The sequence below is a fragment of the Haematobia irritans genome, chromosome 2, assembly GCF_050003625.1.
Source record: "Haematobia irritans isolate KBUSLIRL chromosome 2, ASM5000362v1, whole genome shotgun sequence".
Classification (NCBI taxonomy): Eukaryota; Metazoa; Arthropoda; class Insecta; order Diptera; family Muscidae; genus Haematobia; species Haematobia irritans.
This window is the reverse complement of record NC_134398.1, coordinates 116,454,577-116,480,425: the sequence shown is the minus strand read 5'-3', so window position 1 is coordinate 116,480,425 and position 25,849 is coordinate 116,454,577. Positions and strand designations below refer to the sequence as shown.

The window sequence follows — 25,849 nt, the reverse complement described above, 5'->3', positions numbered from 1 at the left end:
TTTAAAAATTATCTTAATAAAATACTCGTATATTGGTTCACTGATATTTCAACCTTTTTATCAGAAAATATCTATAAATAATTTTCATAAAATACTCGTACATTTCGGCGTTGATATCCCAACTTTTTTTATCAAATAAAAAATTGATAAAGATATGTAAAGTATCAATGCAAAACTCTATCAAATTTTTAGTAATTTTCTTGATTTTATCAATATTTAACAATGCGTATTTTTTCTGTGTACCAAATTCTCTATGTTTTGGAAGATTTTCCTAACCAACTTAGAGCTCCTTCAATTTTCTATTGACAAAATTTCCCATAAATGTAAATTTTCTATGGAAGTAAGATTTTTACAAAATTTTCTATGAAAGTAAAATCTTGGCAAAATTTTCTATAGAATAAAATTTTGACAAAATGTTCTATAGCAATAAAATTTTGAAAAACATTTCTATAGAAGTAAAATTTTGAAAAAATTTTCTAAACATTCATTATCTTTAAAAATTTTAATTTTCGTGTAGATCATAGTAAATGGTGTTTTTATGAAGGTTTTGTTTAAATATGAATCACTTTGTTGTCTGACAGCTGTTTTGACAGTTTAGAGACGTCCCAGTGTTGTTCAATTAAATTCAATTAGAGAAATATCCGCTTCTTTACCGAAAAATTATCTTAAGTGATGAGGCGCATTTTTTGTTGAATGGATATGGCAACAAGAAAATTGCCGTATTTGGAGCAAAGATAATCCCCAGTTCGTTCAAGAATTACCAATGCATCCCGATAAATGTACTGTTTGGTGCGGTGTATGGGCTGGTGGAATCATTGGTCCTTATTTCTTTAAAAATGAGGAAGGCCGATGCGCTACAGTGAATGGAAGTTGATACAGGCTCATGATCAATGATTTTTTGCCAAAACATACACACAGAGAATAGAATGGGTGGAAATTGGTTGTAATAATTTAAACTCCATATTTGGAACAATAAGTCGTTTGTGTCTACCTAGACCCAGAGAAATGATTGGTTGGAATTCGATTAGGACAACAGTTTGATAGTGGAGACCCACAATTTTTAATTGTGTGGAATAATTGTTAGTTATTTCTCTTGTTTGATAGTTTATATAATCAATATAACGATGGTGTGACCAAAAGTTGGTACACATGACCAAATATTGGTCGTTATTTATACATTGAAGTAACTAACCATTTCAATTTATTCCACCCTGTTGTGATAACTGATTTGTTTTGCCAATGTGTCACCAAACCCAACTGAAAGTCCGCCTAGCCAATAAGTTGGTTGTGTTAACAAATTGTATAGTTATAAAGGAATTTGTTGCTATGGACTACATAAATATGACAACAAATAAGTTGTTGTTTGATTTCATTAATTATAAACTCTAAATTCTCAAAATTTCAATACAATTCAAATTTTTCATGTCGAGTACCCAATATTAGAGAAAATTCTGGCCATAAAGACTTTCTGTGAATTAGGTATATATTCTTTTTAAATCGGTAGCTGCATTCTTAAGTGGTAAGTAACATAATCATCAAATGAAATTAATATCACTCACTCACTTACGTTTTTCCCTACTAGAGATATTTTAACAAATGTGACGATTTCCGAGGATGTGAATGGCTACCTCGCCATCGAACTTAAAATCGATCAGAACTGAAGAAAGATGCAAAGACATAACAACATTTCAAGGTCCATGCGTGAGTCACGATCGGGTAATTGTGAGTGGAGCATCAGCAGTATCTGCATCATTTCCATTCAGTTTTTAATCTCTGTTGGGGTTTTGGGTACATTGGGGTACTGCCACTCAAATCGAATGACATATATAATCATGTAAGGCGTGTTCTATTAGACAAACTTTGCCAACAGAACACGATCAAAGGTACATTTTTTAACGTTAACGCAATTTTTTTTTATATTATGTCTGCTTTTCTTCCAGAAATTTAAAAAAATATATTTTGACCTCCTTGGACCTGAAAATTGTGTAGATTTCGCAACTCTTGCTATCTCATGGAGTTTCTTTTGCAGTTCATAAAAGGTTCTAAAGATGACGATGTTTTTTTAGGTTAATAGTCAATAAAAATATCAATATGTATTAAAATTAAATACAGACTAAAATTAATTCACCAAATGGTTTCTTTAATTTCTCAAGCATTGGTTGTCCGAAAATAATAAATAGTTGTTTCAACAAACGAATAAAATCTTATTGGTTGGGATTACCAATTAGACTTATAATGTGCCCAAATTTTAGTTATCCAAACAATTTGATATACTGTTGTGCAAGACTTCAGTTGGTTGCTTTGACAAATTTTGTCAGTTATATTCTGGTAGTAGATGGGACCGAATAATTTGGTTGGCAAAAGAATTGGTTGGCACAACAAATTTGTTTTCTGTGTGTACTCTCTCTATTTTCAAATATATTTTCATCTACTCAACCATTAGACAACTGTTATAACAGATTTTCCTTCGTGTTTTACGATAAATAGTTGTAGCAACCAAATGTATCTATTTTTAAATTGTTTGTATGAAATTGGTTGGTACAACCTTCCTTAATAGAATTTCATGGCTGTAGTTTAGTAATCATAATTTACATATGGTTGCCACAGCCGAAAGTAAATTGAATATTTTCAAATGTTAATATTAAAATTTCTTATGTCGAGAAAAGACATATGTTTAAAATAGAAAAATATTACGACGAATTTTCTGTAAGGCCTTTTTTCGGCATTTACTATGGATCTCATTAAAAAACAAGTAAGGAAAGTCTAAAGTCGGGCGGGGCCGACTATATTATACCCTGCACCACTTTGTAGATCTAAATTTTCGATACCATATCACATCCGTCAAATGTGTTGGGGGCTATATATAAAGGTTTGTCCCAAATACATACTTTAAAGTATCACTCGATCTGGACAGAATTTGATAGACTTCTACAAAATCTATAGACTCAAAATTTAAGTCGGCTAATGCACTAGGGTGGAACACAATGTTAGTAAAAAAATATGGGAAACGTTTAAATTTGAAGCAATTTTAAGGAAACTTCGACAAAGTTTATTTATGATTTATCGCTCGATATATATGTATTGGAAGTTTAGGAAAATTAGAGTAATTTTTACAACTTTTCGACTAAGCAGTGGCGATTTTACAAGGAAAATGTTGGTATTTTGACCATTTTTGTCGAAATCAGAAAAACATATATATGGGAGCTATGTCTAAATCTGAACCGATTTCAACCAAATTTGGCACGCATAGCAACAATGCTAATTCTACTCCCTGTGCAAAATTTCAACTAAATCGGAGTTAAAAATTGGCCTCTGTGGTCATATGAGTGTAAATCGGGCGAAAGCTATATATGGGAGCTATATCTAAATCTGAACCGATTTCAACCAAATTTGGCACGCATAGCTACAATGCTAATTCTACTCCCTGTGCAAAATTTCAACTAAATCGGAGCAAAAAATTGGCCTCTGTGGTCATATGAGTGTAAATCGGCCGAAAGCTATATATTGGAGCTATATCTAAATTTCAATCAAATTTGGCACACATAGCTACAATGTTAATGCTACTCTCTGTGTAAAATTTCAACCAAATTGGGGTAAAACTCTGGCTTCTGGGACCATATTAGTCCATATCGGGCGAAAGATATATATGGGAGCTATATCTAAATCTGAACCGATTTCAATAAAATTTGGCACACTTGACTATAGTACTAATTGTTCTTCTTGTGCAAAATTTTAAGCAAATTAAGGTAAAACTCTGGCTTCTGGGGCCATATAAGTCCATATCGGGCGAAATATATATATATGGGAGCTATATCTAAATCTGAACCGATTTCTTCCAAAATCAATAGGGATCTATTCTGAGCCAAAACACACACTTGTGCCAAAATTGAAGTCGATTGGACTAAAACTGCGACCTAGACTTTGATTACAAAAATGTGTTCACGGACAGACGGACAGACGGACATGGCTATATCGACTCAGGAGCCCACCCTGAGCATTTTTGCCAAAGACACCATGTATCTATCTCGTCTCCTTCTGGGTGTTGCAAACATATGCAATAACTTATAATACCCTGTTCCACAGTGTGGAGCAGGGTATAAAAATATATGGGAAACATTTAAATCTGAAGCAATTTTAAGGAAACTTCGCAAAAGTTTATTTATGATTTATCACTCGATATATATGTTTAGGAAAATAAGAGTCATTTTTACAATCTTTCGACTAAGAAGTGGCGATTTTACAAGGAAAATATTGGTATTTTGACCATTTATGTCGAAATCAGAAAAACATATATATATTTCAACCAAATTTGGCACGCATAGCAACAATGCTAATTCTACTCCCTGTGCACAATTTCAACTAAATCGGAGTTAAAAATTGGCCTCTGTGGTCATATGAGTCTAAATCGGGCGAAAGCTATATATGGGAGCTATATCTAAATCTGAACCGATTTCAACCAAATTTGGCACGCATAGCAACAATGCTAATTCTATTCCCTGTGCAAAATTTCAACTAAATCGGAGTTAAAAATTGGCCTCTGTGGTCATATGAGTCTAAATCGGGCGAAAGCTATATATGGGAGCTATATCTAAATCTGAACCGATTTCAACCAAATTTGGCACGCATAGCAACAATGCTAATTCTATTCCCTGTGCAAAATTTCAACTAAATCGGAGTTAAAAATTGGCCTCTGTGGTCATATGAGTCTAAATCGGGCGAAAGCTATATATGGGAGATATATCTAAATCCGAACCGATTTCAACCAAATTTGGCACGCATAGCTACAATGCTAATTCTACTCCCTGTGCAAAATTTCAACTAAATCGGAGCAAAAAAGTGGCCTCTGTGGTCATATGAGTGTAAATCGGTCGAAAGCTATATATTGGAGCTATAGCTAAATCTGAACCGATTTCAACCAAATTTGGCACGCATAACTACAATGCTAATTCTACTCCCTGTGCAAAATTTCAACTAAATCGGAGCAAAACATTGGCCTCTGTGGTCATATGAGTGTAAATCGGGCGAAAGCTATATTTGGGAGCTATATCTAAATCTGAACCGATTTCAACCAAATTTGGCACGCATAGCTACAATGTTAATTCTACTCCCAACCAAATTGGGGTAAAACTCTGGCTTCTGGGACCATATTAGTTCATATCGGGCGAAAGATATATATGGGAGCTATATCTAAATCTGAACCGATTTCTTCCGAAATCAATAGGGATCTATTCTGAGCCAAAGCACATACTTGTGCCAAATTTGAAGTCGATTGGACTAAAACTGCGACCTAGACTTTGATTACAAAAATGTGTTCACGGACAGACGGACAGACGGACATGGCTATATCGACTCAGGAGCCCACCCTGAGCATTTTTGCCAAAGATACCATGTGTCTATCTCGTCTCCTTCTGGGTGTTGCAAACATATGCACTAACTTGTTATGGTTGCCTACCATAGGGTGTGTATCCCAAACTGAAAGGTGTTGTTCTGACACGGTGGCTTAGCCGGCTAATTTCAGACGCTGGGAGAGGTTCAACCACCTTGAGATACACTCAACCACACCATAAACTTCGTGTCAGAAAAAGTAAGTTTCAAGATAAACTAAAAAAAAAATATATTCACAAAATAACAGTCCGAATACATATATGTTAACCCTAAAGAAACGTCCGTCAGTGTATTTGACGTGGAGATAAGAGAAATGTAAAATTCGAATTTATAAAACTCTCTGTTGTGTTCTCTCATACAGTATATCGCTGTACTGTATGCTGAGGTGAGTACCTTAATTTAAGAGTAAAAGAAATATTACTGAAAATCCCAGGAATTTGCTTATATTATGTCAAATGGGTTAATTTAATGTAATACACCAAATTTCATGGATCCGGCGAAGAACTCAAAAGTGAACTTCAGTATCTAATTTTATGAGGACCTAATGAAAAATCCGCCCTAATGAATGTACAGAAGAACTTGCAAGGAGTTAACAGTATAAGCAAATTGGGTAAATTTAATTTGTTTTATGTATTTGTCTATTTTTGCACCAGTTTTGGTCAGAGTATAAATACTTTTATTCTCAATAACATCTGGCTACACGAAGTATCGTTTCTGACATGTTGAGATAGATTCTTTAGCGATCTAGCTCTTCCTACCTTTATTCCTTTGGGAAGATCCTGCTAATTATGAATGGAAACTTTGGTTTCCATTTATGTATATCACACAGATTTCAGATTACGATTAATTTACTTATGTCCCAGCAAAAAATACTTCAACAGTAAAGGTAGAATTACATACCATGCGTTCAATGCGTACTATGCGTCCGATGATTGAAGAGTTGAAATTTCTCTTTGAAATCAAAAGCTCGAATAGTCTGTCGCAAACAGAAAAAAATCAACCCTTCCATCAACGCACGGATTGACGCATGGTGTGTAATTCAACCTTAAGAGTTTAGTTGAGCTTTTTGGCATACAATAAAGTAGGCAGTGCATTCACACTGCATGAATCGGTGGCAATAACGTAAACGAGTAATCAAAGTAGTTTATGATAATTCGTTTACGTTATTACAACCAATTCATGCAGTATAGATGGAGCCACCGTGGTGCAATGGTTAGCACGCCCGCCTTGCATACACAAGGTCGTGGGTTCGATCCCTGCTTCGACCAAACACCAACAATTTTTCAGCGGTGGATTATCCCACCTCAGTAATGCTGGTGACATTTCTGAGGGTTTCAAAGCTTCTCTAAGTGGTTTCACTCCAATGTGGAACGCCGTTCGGACTCGGCTATAAAAAGGAGGTCCCTTGTCAATGAGTTTAACATGGAATCGGGCAGCACTCAGTGATAAGGGAGAAGTGGTATCACAATGGACTGAATAGTCTAAGTGAGCCCATCGGGCTGCCACCTAACCTATAGATACATGAGAGGTAGTGCTATTTTCCATCACGCCATCAATGCTATACTCAATATTTTATATCACTTCTGAGCAATATTTCTATTAAAATGAGCGGTATGTAGAAGCTGCTCTAAATCGGGACATCGCACACAAAAATCAGCGCTGATTCAGTTGTTTTGTAAGCAGTTGGTACTGCCTCTCTTCCTTACAATCCTGCTGAAATAGTGCTCCTTGCTCACCACCCAAAAATAACATTTTGCTCTTAAAACATGTTTGAGGTGATCATATTCCTTCTCTGGGTGTGTGAACACATTGATAAAATCGTGCAGATTTAGTAAGATTTTCTACATCCAATTGCTTTCGTATCTGAAATGTAGCATCTTAAACGCCAGAACTAAATCACTGGTTACACCGAGTTGATTGCTCTGCTCAAAGTTGTGTCCAGAGTACATAATGTTACATACCTTAAAATAGTCCACTATTATATGGATATTAACAAATAAAATTAGAAAGTTCTGGGGTACATGTATCCATGTTGGAGTCAATAAAACTAATTCCAGAACATATCCACAAATGTGTCATATGTTCGATTACCTGATACAAAATGAGAGGCGCCATGAACAGTTAAAATCCACAGTTCATATTGTTATCCTATATACTATGTATATGTTTTTCGTGGTAAAATCAACATCTACGATGTAGCATAAAATTCCACTGTTTTTAGTTTTAATTTCAAACAAATAAAAATGTCTTGTTTGAATAATAAATAATTTGTTCAAATAGAAATGACATTTGGAAATTCATCAAAAGGCATTCGGCTGAGACTACCATATATCAGTGAGGACTACTAAATGAGAGTTACGACATTTATTTAAGGTAGGTAAATCAATCGAATTCAAATAAAATTTTTCAAACGAGAGACATTTAGTTGCTACAATCATTTATTTTCAATTACAAGTGAGAATCTATTGAAATTATAGCCAAATGGTATTAAGGACAAAAAAATGGTTGTGATCCAAGTAAATAGATTGGCAGAACTGATATATAACTCTGAATGTAGAATTTTCGTTAGTACAACAGATTTCCAACCAATCTGTTTTCTGTGTGTATTGACGCTTTGGAAACCAATATTCAAAGTGTCAAATACCTGTTGAAATACGCCTTCAAATGCTTGAATTGGTAGACGAAACGGACCTCCAGAACGACCTTTGTGCAAAATAGTCGCGGTGGACATATGTCCGAAATTACACGCCAAGAAAATAAAGCTTTGGAAGATGTGTACTGAAAATGTTTTTCTTTTGTTAGAGTTTTTTGAATTCCTTCGAAAAATTTAAACTTTTATTACCAAATAAAAAATCGTTTAATACATTTTTTTTTTTTTTTTCAATAAAAAATATTTTTGAACCAACAAGCCAGTCCATTTTGTTTATATCAAGCACTGTTCTTTTCTGCATTTAAGTGTTTTATAAGACCCATTGTACTGTTTAATAGTAAAAATTTAATATAGTAGTATGTAATGTTGAACACCTTTTCGGAGTGTTCCGAACATATCTGGAATATATGTAAAAAAAAACTTTTTGGTGTTCGGTCGAAGCTGGGATCGATCCCAGGACACTTGGTATGCAAGGCGGACATAGCAACCAATGCTCCACGGTGCCCAACTAAATGTATGTTTCTGTTAAATAAAGCTTGTTTAATCGGCTCGTGGGCTCCGCAAGCTTTGCTATATAAATATAACTTATATGGATATTTGTCCATTGATGACAATAACAACTACATAGCTCAGTGGATAGTATGTTGACTTACAAATTGGATGGTCCGCGGTTCGATTCTCCGTCCAGGCGAAAGGTAAAATTTTAAAGATGTACAACATTGAATAATTTCTTCTACATTGTTTTTATTACAGAAAAAGCTGCTAAGAACGAGGGAAATTGCAATTAGCCAGAAAAGATTGTTTTTTTTTTTGAGTTAGTCTTTATGAAATTGTTTTTATATCCTGGAAAAGAATAAACGTTTATCACAAAAAGTATATACTTTTCTTCCAAATAAACTTCCTTAAAGCAAAAAGCCAATGAGAAACGAGCTTTGTTTGTCTAAAATATCGTTTGGGAGGAAATAATTATTTTTCAAATGTTAAGTGACAAGAAATAAAACAAGTATATACGGCCGTAAGTTCGGCCAGGCCGAATCTTATGTACCCTCCACCATGGATTGCGTAGGAACTTCTACTAAAGGCTGTCATCCACAATCGAATTACTTGGGTTGCGGTAACACTTGCCAATGGCAAGGTATCGTAAAACTTTTTAACACTGTCTTCTAAATTGTAAGTTAGCCCATACGGGGTATATATTAAACAAAAAAAGGCCGATTAAATACGTACATAATCTAGTTTGACAAAATTTTCTATAGAAATGAAACCTTGACAAAATTTTCTATAGAAATAAAATTTTGACAACATTTTCTATAGAAATAAAAATTTGACAAAATTTTCTATAGAAATAAAAACTTGACAAAATTTTCTATAGAAATAAAATGTTGACAAAATTTTCTATGGAAGTAAAATGTTGACAAAATTTTCTATAGCAATACAATTTTGACAAAAATTTCTATAGAAATAAAATGTTGACAAAATTTTGTATAGAAATAAAATTTTGACAAAATTTTGTATAGAAATAAAATGTTGACAAAATTTTCTACAGAAATAAATTTTTTACAAAATTTTCTATAGAAATAAACTTTTGACAAACATTTCTATAGAAATAAACTTTTGACAAAACTTTCTATAGAAATGAAATTTTAACAAAACTTTCTATAGTAATAAAATTTGACAAAATTTTCTATGGAAATCTTTTTTCCTCTGTTGGTTAAGCTACTCTTGTAGTTTAGTCAATGTATGGTTTTAAGCTGAAATAAAAAAAACGACAACAATGCTTAAAGAACAAAACCAACAATAACAAAACAAAACAAATAGAAATAAAGTTTTGGTAGATTATTTTTGGCGATATGGACCAATTTTTGTGTAATAAGTCATCGGCTATATATAACTAAAGACCGATATGGACCAATTTTTACATGGCTGTTAGAGGCCATATATTGACAAAATGTACCAAATTTCAGCCGTATCGGATGAATTTTGCTCTTCCAAGAGGCTCCGGAGGTCAAATCTGGGGATCGGTTTATATGGGGGCTATATATAATTATGGACCGATATGGACCAATTTTTTCATGGTTATTAGAGGCCGTAAACTAACATCAGGTACCAAATTTCAACCGGATCGGATGAATTTTGCCCCTCCAAGAGGCTCCGGAGGTCAAATCTGGGGATCGGTTTATATGGGAGCTATATATAATTATGGACCGATATGGACCAATTTTTGCATGGTTGTTAGAGGCCGTATACTAACATCAGGTACCAAATTTCAACCGGATCGGATGAATTTTGCCCCTCCAAAAGTCTCCGGAGGTCAAATCTGGGGATCGGTTTATATGGGGGCTATATATAATTATGGACCGATATGGACCAATTTTTGCATGGTTGTTAGAGACCATATACTAACATCAGGTACCAAATTTCAATCGGATCGGATGAATTTTGCCCCTCCAAGAGGCTCCGGAGGTCAAATCTGGGGATCGGTTTATATGGGGGCTATATATAATTATGGACCGATATGGACCAATTTTTGCATGGTTGTTAGAGACCGTATACTAAGACCACGTACCAAATTTCAACAGGATCGGATGAATTTTGCTGCTCCGGGAGGCTCCCCAAGCCAAATTTGGGGATCGGTTTATATGGGGGCTATACGTAAACGTGGTCCGATATGGCCCATTTTCAATACCATCCGACCTACATCAATAACAACTACTTGTGCCAAGTTTCAAGTCGATAGCTTGTTTCGTTCGGAAGTTAGCGTGATTTCCACAGACGGACGGACAGCCGGACAGACGGACGGACGGACGGACGGACAGACGGACGGACGGACGGACATGCTTAGATCGACTCAGAATTTCACCACGACCCAGAATATATATACTTTATGGGGTCTTAGAGCAATATTTCGATGTGTTACAAACGGAATGACAAAGTTAATATACCCCCATCCTATGGTGGAGGGTATAAAAACACACGTTTTTTAATAGTAACTGCAAAAATTTGATCAAAAAATTCAAAAAAGTTTCGTCAATTTGGTAGATTCTTGGTAAAATTTTATTCGAATTTTGGTACATTATTATTTTTGGCACGAGTGGCAATCGTGGTCACTACACCTCGGTGACATATATTCATCCCATTTCCACCATCGGCAGTTTTTAGATTCTATGTGATTAACGTGCCGAATCCATTAGTTCTTGAATTACTACTAAAGAAATCATGTGATCGAGTAGACATCGCCACCCCTTAGGAACACAACCACTTTTTCACAATTATGAAAGCCAAGTTGAATTTAGTCCAAAACACGTTCTTTCATAAAGAGATAATCAAGTTTTTCGACATTTTCAATTTCAATTTGTAAAAATATAGAAATTGCAGTTCTAATGGTATTTTATTTCTAGATCATCTAAAAGATATTTATGAAAATAATATTCTAATATTATTTAGGAATCAACAATACTGCTACATCGAACGATTAGAAACTTTACACAATTCTCAATAAATTTTTACTTTTGTCTGCAGGTATCTTTCAAAGTTGAATCGTACTTATAAGAAACTTACATTTCATAAAATTAAATCCTAAGAACGTAACAAAGAGAAAACACAGATAATGTTATACCCCCTATACAGTGGGAAGAAATCAGATGTATTTATAGGCTAACTATAAAGCATAATACCCAAGCAAACAAAGGAAGTTGTTCCACAAACATTTCGTTTTAAGAGCATTCCGGGATGCTCCATCAATATTATTCCACTTCTCCATTACTTTTTATTCCATTTATTTTGAACCAGTCTTAGAAAATACTCTATTTGGCGGTTTAAAGTCCAAATTTAAATTGTCGACAATTAAATGTCGCAAAAAAGAATAGAAAATTAACACATATGTAAAAAATAATAAAATTAAATTTAAAAATTCATACTAATAAAGAACATTTCAAGAAGTTGTAAGAATTTTATGCTTTAGTGTGGTCCCAGCAAAAACTGGGTAAGCACTAGTGATTCTCCCAGTAATACCGGTAATCAAAAACTTACTACTTGTAGTATTACCTGGGATTTACAAATAATAACTTACCTGTGTAGACCAAATGTGATTCCTTTTATTAATATTTACCAGTAATTAAAATCATATCTTGAGGTCCGGGTTCGAATCCTGCTGAGACTCTATTTTAAAATTTATTTATTTTTTTGTTTCTTTATTCGTATTAAATATTAATTAATTAAATATTTTTTGAAAATTTGCTTTTTTCTTCACATCTGAGCATGTCCGTCCGTCCGTCTGTTGAAATCACGCTAACTTCCGAACGAAACAAGCTATCGACTTGAAACTTGGCACAAGTAGTTGCTGTTGATGTAGGTCGGATGGTATTGCAAATGGGCCATATCGGTAAACTTTTACGTATAGCCCCCATATAAACGGACCCCCAAATTTGGCTTGCAGACCCTCGAAGAGCAGCAAATTTCATCCGATCCGGCTGAAATTTGGTACATGGTGTTAGTAAATGGTCTCTAACAACCGTGCAAAAATTGGTCCACGTCGGTCCATAATTATATATAGCGCCCATATAAACCGATCCCCAGATTTGGGTTGCGGAGCCTCAAAGAGAAGCAAATTTCATCAGATCCGCCTGAAATTTGGTACATGATATTGGTATATGGTCTCTAATAACCATGCAAAAATTGGTCCACATCGCTTCATAATTATATATAGCCCCCATATAAACCGATCCCCAGATTTGGCTTGCGAAGTCTCCAAGAGAAGCAAATTTCATCCAATCCGGTTGTAATTTGGAACATGATGTTAGTATATGATCTTTAACAACCGTGCCAAAATTGGTCCATATCGGTCCATAATTATATATAGCCCCCATATAAAATGTTCTCCAGATTTGACCTCCGGAGCCTCTTGGAGGAGGAAAATTCATCCGATCCAGTTCAAATTAGGAACGTGGTTTTAGTATATGGTCGCTAACAACCATACCAAAATTGGTCCAATCACACAAAAACTGGTCCATATCGGTTCATCATCATGGTTGCCACTAGAGCCAAAAATAATCTACCATAATTTTATTTCTATAGAAAATTTTGTCAAAATTTTATTTCTAGAGAAAATTTTGTTAAAATTTTATTCGGTTCATAATAAAATTTTCATCATTGTCAAAATTTTATTTCTATAGAAAATTTTGTCAAAATTTTATTTCTAGAGAAAATTTTGTTAAAATTTTATTCGGTTCATAATCATGGTTGCCACTCGAGCCAAAAATAATCTACCAAGATTTTATTCCTATAGAAAATTTTGTCAAAAGTTTATTTCTATAGAAAATTTTGTTAAAATTTTATTTCAGTAGAGATTTATTCCTATAGAAAATTTTGTCAAAAGTTTATTTCTATAGAAAATTTTGTTAAAATTTTATTTCAGTAGAGATTTTTGTCAAAATTTTCTTTCTATAGAAAATTTTGTCAAAATTTTTATTTCTATAGAAAATTTTGTGAAAATTTTATTTCTATAGAAAATTTTGTTAAAATTTTATTTCTGCAGAAAATTTTGTCAAAATGTTATGTCTACTTTGTCAAACTGAATTATATACGTTTTGGATCGATCTTTTTTGATTTAATATATACCACGTATGGACTTACATACAATTTAGAAGATGGTGTTAGGAGGTTTTAAGATACCTTGCCATCGGTAAGCGTTACCGCAACTTAAGTAATTCGATTCTGCCTACACACAAAAAATTATCACCAACATATTTTCAATTAAACACTTAATTGAATTTGGAAACGGATTCAATTAATATGTTAATTGATTCAATTAATTATTTAATCAAATCAGAATAAAAACCAATTAAAAAATGATTGATATTTGTTACGTATCCAATTAAAATATTAATTGATTCAATCAATTTCTTAATCAATTCGGAAATAATTTTCAATTACAAACGTGATTGAAAATTTTTCCGTTTCCAATTACACATGTGATTGATCCAATCACCTTTGTGATTGAAACTGAATAATTTTGAGCAATGGAAAGAGCGAAAAGAGAACAAGAGAATGGGTTTTTATTCAACAATGTATGATGGAGAGATCAGTCTGTGGAAGTAACTCGTAACGAACGGTTGGGTTTTTGTTTTTCGCGTAAATTGAAAAACATGATTGGCGACATTCTGTCTGCTGCATTCGAAATGTGTGCATAAATATTTTGAACGCTACAACAAATCATAGCAAAGGGTTGAAATAAATAAAGTGTGCAACAACAAACGGCCACGTGGTAAAGGTTTGAAAAAAAAAAATATATGACAGAACGCATTTGAAATTACCTGTGTTTGTGTTTTGTGGCATTGTAAAAATGTAAAACAATCTACGTTTATTGAAGGTAAGAAATTGTGAAATGTGAATACCGTTTTCCATTGAAGCCTGTTTACATTAAACGGACTAAAATAATATATTTTTTATTCATTTCTTTTAGTGACCAATTTAATTTCGTGAAATTAACCAATCAATCCCATCAACTCTATCATTTTATCAAATATATAATAATATGTTTGCTGTTCACGCAAGTAGGGGTGAATGACCTATTATATGTACAAATGATTTCTATGTGACATCCGTACATGCGTGAACTTGCTGCTCTCCTTGTTCTTTGTTTGCCGCCGTTGCGCGTAGCAACTATGACATGCGCCTGTCATAACGAATCAAGAAGAAAGTTAATTAGAGTAAAACCAATTAGCTAAATGTGTGGAGCTTAAACTCAAAACCAATCAATTCGGCTTTTGTAAAACCACCACCATAAAAACACTCAGCCCCGCGCGCATCGGTAAAAAAGTCCACAGTGATTTGTGCACTCGTTTGAATTACAAGAAATAAACAGCGGCAAACAAGGAAACAAACAATAATCAAAGAAATCAGTGTTAAGCCATAGAAGTGAATTCGAACAAAATCATAAATAAAAAGAAGTGTTCTTCTGACCAAATTAAACGAAAAGTGAAGTGTTTTTGTCTATAGTGCTTAGAAAGATAACTTCATTAATTTGTCCCTACGAGGCTTGTGACCAACCACCAGGAGAATAGCTCCAACAATTTTTCTGCTTCTACAAGGCGATCAACAAATCCATCCCAACGTGCCAGACATACTGCCCTATTCGAAGTTGCTACAATAAGGCCGGAGAGTTGGGGACAGACCCTAACACTTGCAATAAAAAAAGTGGGTACCGTATTGATCTTTTAAAATTATACATTTTTTTCACTCCTAGTTTTCTTAAAACCAAGAGCGGTATGGGTTTGGTGGAAGATTCACCTTGAAGTTGCGTTGGCATTAAATTGCATCTTTGTTTTACCTGCCTTTTTCAGTTTGAACCCAAGTAAACAGCAGTATATCTGGTATATAAACTAATGAGCTGAATTATGTAATGGTAAAAAAGTTCTTTCTTTTGGATTTAAAAATATGAAAAATATCCGAAAATAATAAAAATATGTATTTTCCATTTATATTTTTTTCTATTTCCAGAATTTGCAAAGTATCATCAATATAGTACCAAATATTACATTGCTTTCCCATTATTTTTGTCTTTGATTGGTTCAAATTTTAATAGACGATTTTAATGTGTGGACATTTTGGAAAGGAATTGTTACTAAAATTAAATTACCGAGCTCCTTAATACACCTTTTTATGCTAAAAGACTACAACTGCAAAAGAAGATTATAAATCTGCAACCTGGAACTAAGAATTGAACTTGATATTCTATGCAGGTAATGTTTAACAAAATTAACTTTTAATTGATTACTTTCAGAAAAACTAATTTAGCTTACAGGCTGCTGATTTATTGGAAATCTAGGCGCATCTACACGCAAAAAAATAATTCTTTCCTCCCAAACGAAATTTTAGACAAACAAAAGTCGTTTCTCATTTGCTTTTCGCTGTAAGGAAGTGTATTTGGAAGAAAAGTATATACTTTTTGTGATAAACGTTTATTCTTTTCCAAGATGTAAAAACAGTTTCATAAAGACTGAAAAAAAACATTGTTTTCTTGCTAATTGCATTTTCCCTCACATCTTACCTTTTCCTGTAATACCAACAATGTCGAAGAAATTATACGATTTTATAAATTTTTAAATTTTTTTTTTTACCTTTTGCCTGGACGGAGAATTGAGCCGTGGACCATGCACTTTGTAAGCCAACACACTAACCACTGAGCTATGTACCTGTTATGGTCATCAGTTATATTTATATAGCATAGCTTGCGGCGCCCACGAACCGAATAAACAAAGTATATTTAACAGAAACAAACATTTAGTTTGGCACCGTGGAGCAGAGGTTGCTACGTCCGACTTGCATGTCAAGGGTCGTGGGTTCGATCCCTGCTTCGACCAAAGTTTTTTTTTTACATATATTCCAGATAGGTTCGGGAGATTCCGAAAAAATGTTCAACATTACATTGTACTATATTCAATTTTGAACTGTAAAATGTGTCTTATTAAAGACCTAAAGTCAGAAAAGAACAGTGTTTGATATAAACGAAATGGACTGTGTTGTTGTTTCAAAAATAACTTTTTTTATTGAAAAAATAAAAATTTTGTAACAAACGATTTTTTTTTGGTAATAAAAGTTTAAAATTTTCGAAGCAATTCAAAAAACTCTAACAAAAGAAAAACGTTTTCGGTACACGTTTTCCAAACGTTTTTTTTTCTTTGCGTGTACATATTAGAAGGAACATGCTAATATGGTTATTATTATAAGGAAGATAATGATTTATATAATTTATTTTTTCACCCTATAGTTGTTATTGATAGTAGTTGTATTTGTAAGTTATGTTAGAACAAAACACAAATGACAAAAACCAAATTTATCTGTCTATTGCATAATTCAAAAAATAATAAAATATTAAATATGTTTTATAAGAAACACATATTTTCTTTTATTTCAAAAGAAAAAAAAAACCAAATACGATTTTGGGGTCGCAATATATAAAATTTTTGATTGAAATTTATAGCCAATTTCAATTAATTATTTAATTGAATGAATCAAATAGTTGATTGATTTTTGTTGCTAAATTAATTAAAATTTTAATTGATTCAATTAAAACTGTGATTGAATTTTATGTTAAAAATCAATCACATTTTTAATTGATTCAATCACACAATTAATTGATTCCGTGACAAAAGTCAATTAAATTTTTAATTAAAAATCGTGTTGGTTTTCAATCAAAATGGGTGATTGATACTATCATTTTCGTGATTGAAGACATTTCAATTAAAAACATGATTGTGTTTTTACTGCTGATATATGTACGAAGAAGTTGTTACCTATTTGGCGCAGGCATACTTGTACTCATACCTGGTAATAGGAGTTTTTTCTGGGCTATTACTATCATATTTGAATTGACGTTTCGATACTTCGTGTTAAATGGCGCTTGTGGCTGAGTGTTCTAAGGCGTCCTGTGCCAACACAACCCCCGGTCGGAGCGAAAAAGTTTTTCAAATTGTAAATATTACATAAGTAGAATATAAAAGTGTTATAAAAAAATAATGATAAAAATAAAAAGTTAAATTCGTTAAAAAAATGTTTTTTATTTATTTTTAATTTTTAATTTCTTTATTCAAATCAAATTCCAAGGAACAACTTCCAAAGCAATGCAAAGGATCCCAAAACGAAGTATTTCCCTCCTATATCAAGCCCAAGTTTGCACTACTTCCGGTCAAAACTACTTTTTTGGAAGTTCTTTGTTTGCAGGGACACTATATACTATAAAACATAATAAAGTCGCCACAACGACATACAATTTTGTACATATTATTTTCTTATATGAGGCCTCTTTAAAATGTTGGCAAATGCAAATGTTACTCTATGTTAGGTATAGTAGCAGCCCGAAATTTCGGACTCACTTAGTCCGTAGTGATACCACAGTGCTGTTGCCTATTTTTAGCTTAATGACTAGGGACCTCCTTTTTAAAGCCGAGGCCGAAACATATTCCACATTGCAGTGAAACCATTTCGAGAATTTTTAAACACTCAGAAATGTCACCAGCATTACAAAGAGCGGATAATACACAGCTGAAAAATTATTTGGTGTTTGGCCGAAATGTTAAACATTGCACCACGGTGACTCCCTAAATAGTATTCACTATTAGTCCATCGAGGCGGAATATTTTGGAATGGTTTGCCCAAATTTAGGGCGGAAAAGAATAAAAGATAATCAAGAGTTCTAGTATAGTCCACATACATTAGGTTAAATTTATAATTATGGCCTATAAAAATATTCTCCCTCTAAATATCTAAAAAATCGTTCCCACTCTATTACACCTCAAATAAGTTTGTAGAGCATATGAAGGCAGCTCCAGTGCGAATATAAAATAAGAAGTTAACGAACATAGATAGCACAGATTGCATTCTCTATGGTTTATGGGTTTCCATTTGTACACAAAGCCTTAGACGAAAATGTGTAGAGGAATGACCAAAATCCATTGACAGCATAAAAAACAAAGTATGTGTCGAACATTTTTTAAAAGATTTAGTGCTGAACTATTTTCTCTGTAATGGAATTCATTGTTCAAGTGTTTTGCCACCTAGGCAATGTCTGAAGTTAACACCTGCTAGAAAAGCCAAGAAAATCTGTGACCAAAAATAGTCAAAAGTATTTTCAAATATCTATAGGAAGCACTTTTAAGCTTTGACTAAAGGAATAAGTAAAAACACTTCGTTTATCATGAATGAACATATTCGCATTGCATTTTCAAATGATTTTGTGAATACAACTTGAAGTAGTTTTAAGTGAAACACACAAAAACAAAAGACTCCTTCAATTTCGTCACTAAGATCTAAGATTGAAATATTCAGGTATGGGAAGTTGGTAAAAACTTCTTGATAAAGATTCATATGGAAGAGTAAGAGCATTTCGTATACACCATGGAAGGTTTAGTTGTTAACCTACCGAAGGATGTTTCCGCAATGGACAAAAGTAAAAACTTACACTTATAGAAACAGTGTTTTTCCAAATGTGTTTTAATGTAAGCATATATTGTTCATAAACTAGAAAAATGTTTGGCACATATATATTTATAATTAGAATTTATTATTATTGTGGTATTAAAGTTTTTTGCAATACAATATAATAATAAATATCAGATGGTGAAGGACCAAAGACTTAAATATTATACAGTAAGAGTATTGAATGAAAATCAATTATTGTTGCTCTACCTGAGATATATATATTTTGCGTTGTTGATAGCTGGGCCTGTGTGATCTTATGCCTGTTCCCATAAATCGAACGAAACCATTCGAAAGATAAGCAGACAATCAAATTCAAATATATTTTGGTTTTTCTAGTTTTGAAAATTCGTATAAGCGTTTGTATAAGCGATAGACGAATACTTAGTGACGTGTATTTCTTATGAGGAGCCCGAAATCCGCTACGGAATACCGTGACGACAAGCGTCGTGTCACAGAAATAAAATCTTCTCTAAATCTAAATCAATTTTTTTAAATCACCACTCGGCATTGTTGTTGCCTGACCACGTGGAATTTCTTTTTGATTGGAATGACTAAACAAATAACAAGATATTATATTTAATTCAGCTCCAATGTTGACTTTTTTGCTGTTCGTCACGGAAAAATGTTTTACCTGCCACTTATCCAAGGCTGCGGAGTCGAATTTTCCTCGACTCCGACTCTAACTCCAGAATCTCATAGTAATAACAAAGGCTGTGGAGTCGGAGTCGAAGTCTTGGTGTCGGTGTTTGAAGATTTTGCTGGAGTCGGAGTCGTAAAAAGTTTGCTCGACTCCGACTCCGGCTAAACTAAATTTTTTGATGTGAAGTATTTTAAAAAATTTAGTTTTTAAGTTTTTACGCTAATTAGTATCCATTATGTTATTCATTCGATCAATATTCAATATGACTGTAAATGAAACGCAACTTCCAATTATGGAGATCATTTTATGTTTCCTAGAATAATCAGATGGAACAATCGTGTTTATTTTTTAATTTTATTTTAAGACCATATAGCTATAATATTGGCAGAAAGTTTCTTCAAAAATTTATTTCTAAAGAAAATTTTGCTAATATTTTATTTCTATAGAAAATTTTGTCAAAACTTTAGTTCTATTGAAAATTTTGTCAAAATTTTATTTCTATAGTAAATTTTGTGAAAAATGTATTTCTATAAAAAATTTTGTCAAATTTTAAATCTATAGAAATTTTTTTGGTTATGCTACAGTTGTAGTTTAGTCAATGCATGGCTTGATGCATGGATCAAAAACAACAATAACGATTGAAGAGAAGCCAACAATAACAAACAAAACGAATGAAGATAGAGGAAGCACGCTCAAAAACAAACCCAACCAACTACATTAAAATCGATGATTTGAGTTTGGCAAAGGAAAAGAGATATGCCTGCAAATTTGTTTAGGCAGTAGCCGACTATCAAACCTTTTTTCGGAAGGTTCAAGTGCAGTTCACTTTGGGTTGAGTGAATTACCCGAATTTATTCTGATAATTGGTTGATACTTTTGCTGCAAGTAGATGATGCTGAGGAGGAATGTGGTAAATCCGAAACAGCTGTACATCCAACCATCTTGCAGTCTATAGGGCTTTGCCCAAATAAATTTGACAAGCATACTTTTCCTCTTTGGTTTAGCTACACTTGTAGTTTAGTCAATGCATGGCTTTAAGCTGAGATCAAAAACAACAATAAAGAAATAAAATTTTGACAAAAATTCCTATATCTTTGAAAAAAAAACAAGTAAGGAAGGTCTAAAGTCGGGCGGGGCCGACTATATTATACCCTGCACCACTTTGTAGATCTAAATTTTCGATACCATATCACATCCGTCAAATGTGGGGCTATATATAAAGGTTTGTCCCAAATACATACATTTAAATATCACTCGATATGGACAGAATTTGACTTTTACAAAATCTATAGACTCAAAATTTAAGTTGGCTAATGCACTAGGGTGGAACACAATTTTAGTAAAAAAATATGGGAAACATTTAAATCTGAAGCAATTTTAAGGAAACTTCGCAAAAGTTTATTTATGATTTATCGCTCGATATATATGTATTAGAAGTTTAGGAAAATTAGAGTCATTTTTACAAATTTTCGACTAAGCAGTGGCTATTTAATAAGGAAAATGTTGGTATTTTTACCATTTTTCTCGAAATGAGAAAAACATATATATGGGAGCTATATCTAAATCTGAACCGATTTCAATCAAATTTGGCACACATGACTATATTACTAATTGCACTCCTTGTGCAAAATTTCAACCAAATTGGGCCAAAACTCTGGCTTCTGGGGCCATATAACTCCATATCGGGCGAAAAATATATATGGAAGCTATATCTAAATCTGAACCGATTTCAATTAAATTTGGCACACATGACTATACTACCAATTGTACTCCTTGTGCAAAATTTCAAGCTAATCGGGATAAAACTCTGGCTTCTGGGTCCATATAAGTGCATGTCGGGCGAAAGATATATATGGGAGCTATATCTAAATCTGAATCGATTTCAATCAAATTTTTCACACTTGACTATACTACTAATTGTACTCGTATTGCAAAATTTTAACCAAATTCGGCCAAAAATCTGGCTTCTGGGTCCATATAAGTCCATATCGGGCGAAAGATATATATGGGAGCTATATCTAAATCTGAACCGATTTCAATCAAATTTTGCACACTTGACTATACGACTAAGTGTTATGTTTGTACAAAATTTCAAGCAGATCGGTATAAAACTCTGGCTGCTGGGTCCATGTTAGTGCATATCGGGCGAAAGATATATATGGGAGCTATATCTAAATCTGAACCGATTTCTTCCAAAATCAATAGGGTTCTATTCTGACCCAAATTAGGAACATGTGCCAAATTTGAAGGCGATTGGTCTTAAATTGCGACCTAGACTTTGATCACAAAAATGTGTTCACAGACAGACGGATGGACGGACAGACGGACATGGTTATATCGGCTCAGGGACCCACCCTGAGCATTATTGCCAAAGACACCATGTGTCTATCTCGTCTCCTTCTGGGTGTTACAAATATATGCACTAACTTATAATACCCTGTTCCACAATGTGGCGCAGGGTATAAAAAATAATTTGTCAAAATTGTATTTCTATAGCAAATTTTTAGCAAAATTGTATTTCTTATTGATGCTCATTGCTAAGCCGAAAACTTCTAAAAATGACTCAAATGTTTCTTTACCTCTAATACATACATATGTATCTATCGACTGAAAAAATCATAAATGCTTTATTACGAAATTGCCTAAATCATAAATGCTTTTTTACGAAATTTACTAAAATTGCCCTGCGCCACACTGTGCCCAAGTAATTAGCCGTGCCCAAGATATTGTAGAAGTCTGACAAAATGTTGTCCAAATCGGGTCAGTTTTAAATATTGGGTAATGGGAAAATAAACCTTTTTATAAAGTTCTCAAAAAATTTTAAAGAATTGAGATTTCATAAAAATGTAGATCTACACGGATGAAAAAGACTGTTTTTCATATGTTTGGCTATAAACATTATATGTTTGGAACACAAATTTTTAAACACAATATTTTTGAGTGCAAGCATATAATGTTCATAAACTAGCATAACATGTTTGGGACATATATGTCAATATGTTAGAACATATTATGTTTGGGACATAAAATGTTTGTAAATATAATATGCTTGGATGCAAACATATATTAATTTAGAAATAGCCTATAAACATATATGTGTTTAGTAGCTTGGAGCGCTATTTAACAGGGAGCTATATTGAATTAAGTTGGTGGTTGTTGCTTGTTATTACAAAATTAACATTTTATTTTTCCTTGGGCAATTGATCTGCTACTTCTTTGATCCTTACAAACTGTGTGGTCCGCTGTTCGAATCCCCGTCCGGCAAAAGGTAAAATTAAAATAAAAAAAATCATAAAATTGAATAATTTCTTCTACAATGTTTGTATCACAGAAAAAAGTGCTAAGAACTAAAAAATCTCGTGGAAGTGAGAAAGATGTGGGGGAATATACAATTAGGCAGAAACAAAATTTTGAGCATTCAGGTCGAAAACCTATGTTGTTAGCACCTATATTACCTGTTTATTTTCATAATTCATTATGATTGTAAATATATAAATAAATAAATAAAATTTTGAGCACAATATTGTTTGGGAGAATGTTTTTTAAGCATATAATATTTTTGGGTGCAAAATGCTTCCAAACATATTATATGTTCACATAATAACATATTGTTTTTTGGAAGACAACAGTATTGAATTTGGATGCAAAAATACAAAATGTTTGGAACTTAGACTACCCAAACATATATTGTTTAGAACAATATGCTTTCAAACATATTATATATTGGAAGAGATCAAACATATAAATGTTTGGGCAATACCCAAAAATGTATATGCTTGAAGCAAAATATGTTTGGGAGTATATGTTACAGAAGCGATTTTTTGTAAGGGTGTAAATACAAAGTGGTGCAGGGTATATTATAGTCGGCCCCGCCCGACTTAAGACTTTCCTTTTTTGTAGAAGTGTAAACAATTTTGTCTAAATCGGTTCAGATTCAAAATCATGCATATGGGAATATAAACCTTTATATAGCCCGCAAAAAATTTAAAGGATTTGAGATGGTATCAATAATTTTGGTCCACAATGCGTAATACGTAATACATAATACAATGAGCCCCGTTCAACTTTGCACTTTCTTTGCTTGTTTATAAATATGTACATATACTGAAGACTGTTGATAACTGCTCATATTATGATGGATATTTACATTATTATTTTATTTATTAAACATAGGACCGACATTGCCTTAAATTTGAAATATAGATTTCAATTGGTATCAAATGTGAAATTAAAATCTTTTTGCACACATAAATAAGTACGATAATTTATATCGATCCGGTTACGGTATACAAAATCACATTAGTGGTTTTTGTCCCGATAACGACAGAAAACCACTAATGTTATTTTGTGTCTCCAAAAAAACATACGATCCAAATTAAGGCTATACCAAAATCTGGAACGACAGGAATCTCATTTTCCATATTTTTTAGGGATTCCAAATTCTGGCAAATCGTATGAAAATTTCAGATTGACAACAAATGCTAGACTAACCTTACCAAAAATCGGTTTAGGTTAGGTTAGGTTAAAGTGGCAGCCCGATTAAGATTCAGGCTCACTTAGACTATTCAGTCCATTGTGATACCACATTAACTAAAAGTACCTATTACATATGGGCACTTCTAGTTTTAACCGCTGAACCTTCTTGATTATTTTTCTTTGTTGAACCAACTAGATTGTTTCAAAAACATTAGCAGACTGCTTAAGTTAACGTTTTCCAGATCCGCCAGTAATCTGAAGCTATCTGCTCCTAAAAGTTGCTTGCGCTTTACACAAAATGCAGGACACTCACACAAGAGGTGTTTAATTGATTCCTTTTCCTCCGCATCATGACAGCTCATACAATAGTCATTATACTTCGCGCCTATAGTTTTTGCAAAATCGCCTATCAGGCAGCAACCCGTTATAGCAGATATCAGGAGTGATATCTGACGTCTCGAGAACTCTAGCATAGCTAGTGTGCGGTTTTAGTTCAAATGGGGCCATATTTGCTTGGTGTCGTTACAACCCTTGCAATTTTCCCATCGAATATTGGCCATCATAACAGACTTCTCACGCAGTAAGAGGTTGCAGGTGGCCAGAGGCACACCAACAGATTTCTAGTTTCGCAGTTCCACGGTGTGTTCCTATGGCCAGGAACATTTATATGTGAGTGCTATATCTGGTGTGCCCAATGTGACCTATCTAGGGCACTACGTATATGACTATACCGTCTTAAAATAAAATTAAAAAAAAAAAAAAAACTAAATTAAATTAAAATCGATGTTTCGAAAATTTTCAAACAAAACTTTTTTTTTGTATTTTTAATATTTTAGTTTAGCCGGAGTTGGAGTAGTACATCTATTATCAATATACACCCAGCAAAAAAAATTGAAGTTCTTCCAAAGACACAACTTTAAAAGCACTTGCAGAAGATGCACTCCCAATGATGTTCTTTATTTTAACTACCCAGGAAGTTCTTTTAATTCAATTTTTTATAACTTTGGAAGATGCACTCCCAATGATGTTCTTTATTTTAACTACCCAGGAAGTTCTTTTAATTCAATTTTTTATAACTTGGTTTTTTCATACTTTTAATGGGTAATTTTAACTTTTTTTGTTTCAAATGGTAGAAATCATTTAAATTTTGTCGAAAAAAATGCTAAAAATATTTGAGGTCAAACGTTTCCGACAAGCGTTAGAATCCATTAAAAATTATAAAAAATTATAAAAAAATATTTATTTGAATTCGGATCACACCTAAAGAAGTGATGCAAATTAAGTGCAACGGCTGTTGAAATGGAGGACTTCCGTCCTATGACAAGCCCATGTTAAATTCATCGCTTCCGCGTCAATTTTTCACCACTTCCGGATCCAAAAGGAACATTTTCATTACTTTTTTGGCTGGGCATTTATATATCTGTGGTCACAACCCTTAACAGCCCAACTCGAGTTAGGACACAATTGAGTTATTAGTACCATCGTATTCAGCGTATCTAAATTTATTTGCTCTAAATTTTTCATGTTTTTATCTCTTCTAGGAATCTGTAGCAAAGGTTTCCAAAAAACACCTTCTCCTGATTTTCAGTGAAGATTCAAAACTTTAAACTCCTGTACTGAAAATATTGAAAAAACAGACTTAGGCTGTTATGGGTTGTGACCACAGATATATACATTTATATATTTTCATATTTCTCCCCTGACAACTGATTCAATTTTTA

The 25,849-nt window shown here is 33.2% G+C and overlaps 1 protein-coding gene and 1 long non-coding RNA gene across 2 annotated transcripts in view; one reads left to right on the top strand and one right to left on the bottom strand.

Annotated features, from left to right (window-relative positions):
* Window positions 1-25,849, bottom strand: part of fred (friend of echinoid) — a 505,225-nt gene that overhangs the window by 257,909 nt on the left and 221,467 nt on the right. The gene's annotated exons all lie outside the window — the stretch shown is intronic.
* Window positions 1,394-1,883, top strand: LOC142223875 (uncharacterized). Its single transcript, XR_012718937.1, has 2 exons — window positions 1,394-1,519; window positions 1,583-1,883. It is a non-coding gene; the product is annotated as an uncharacterized LOC142223875 (long non-coding RNA).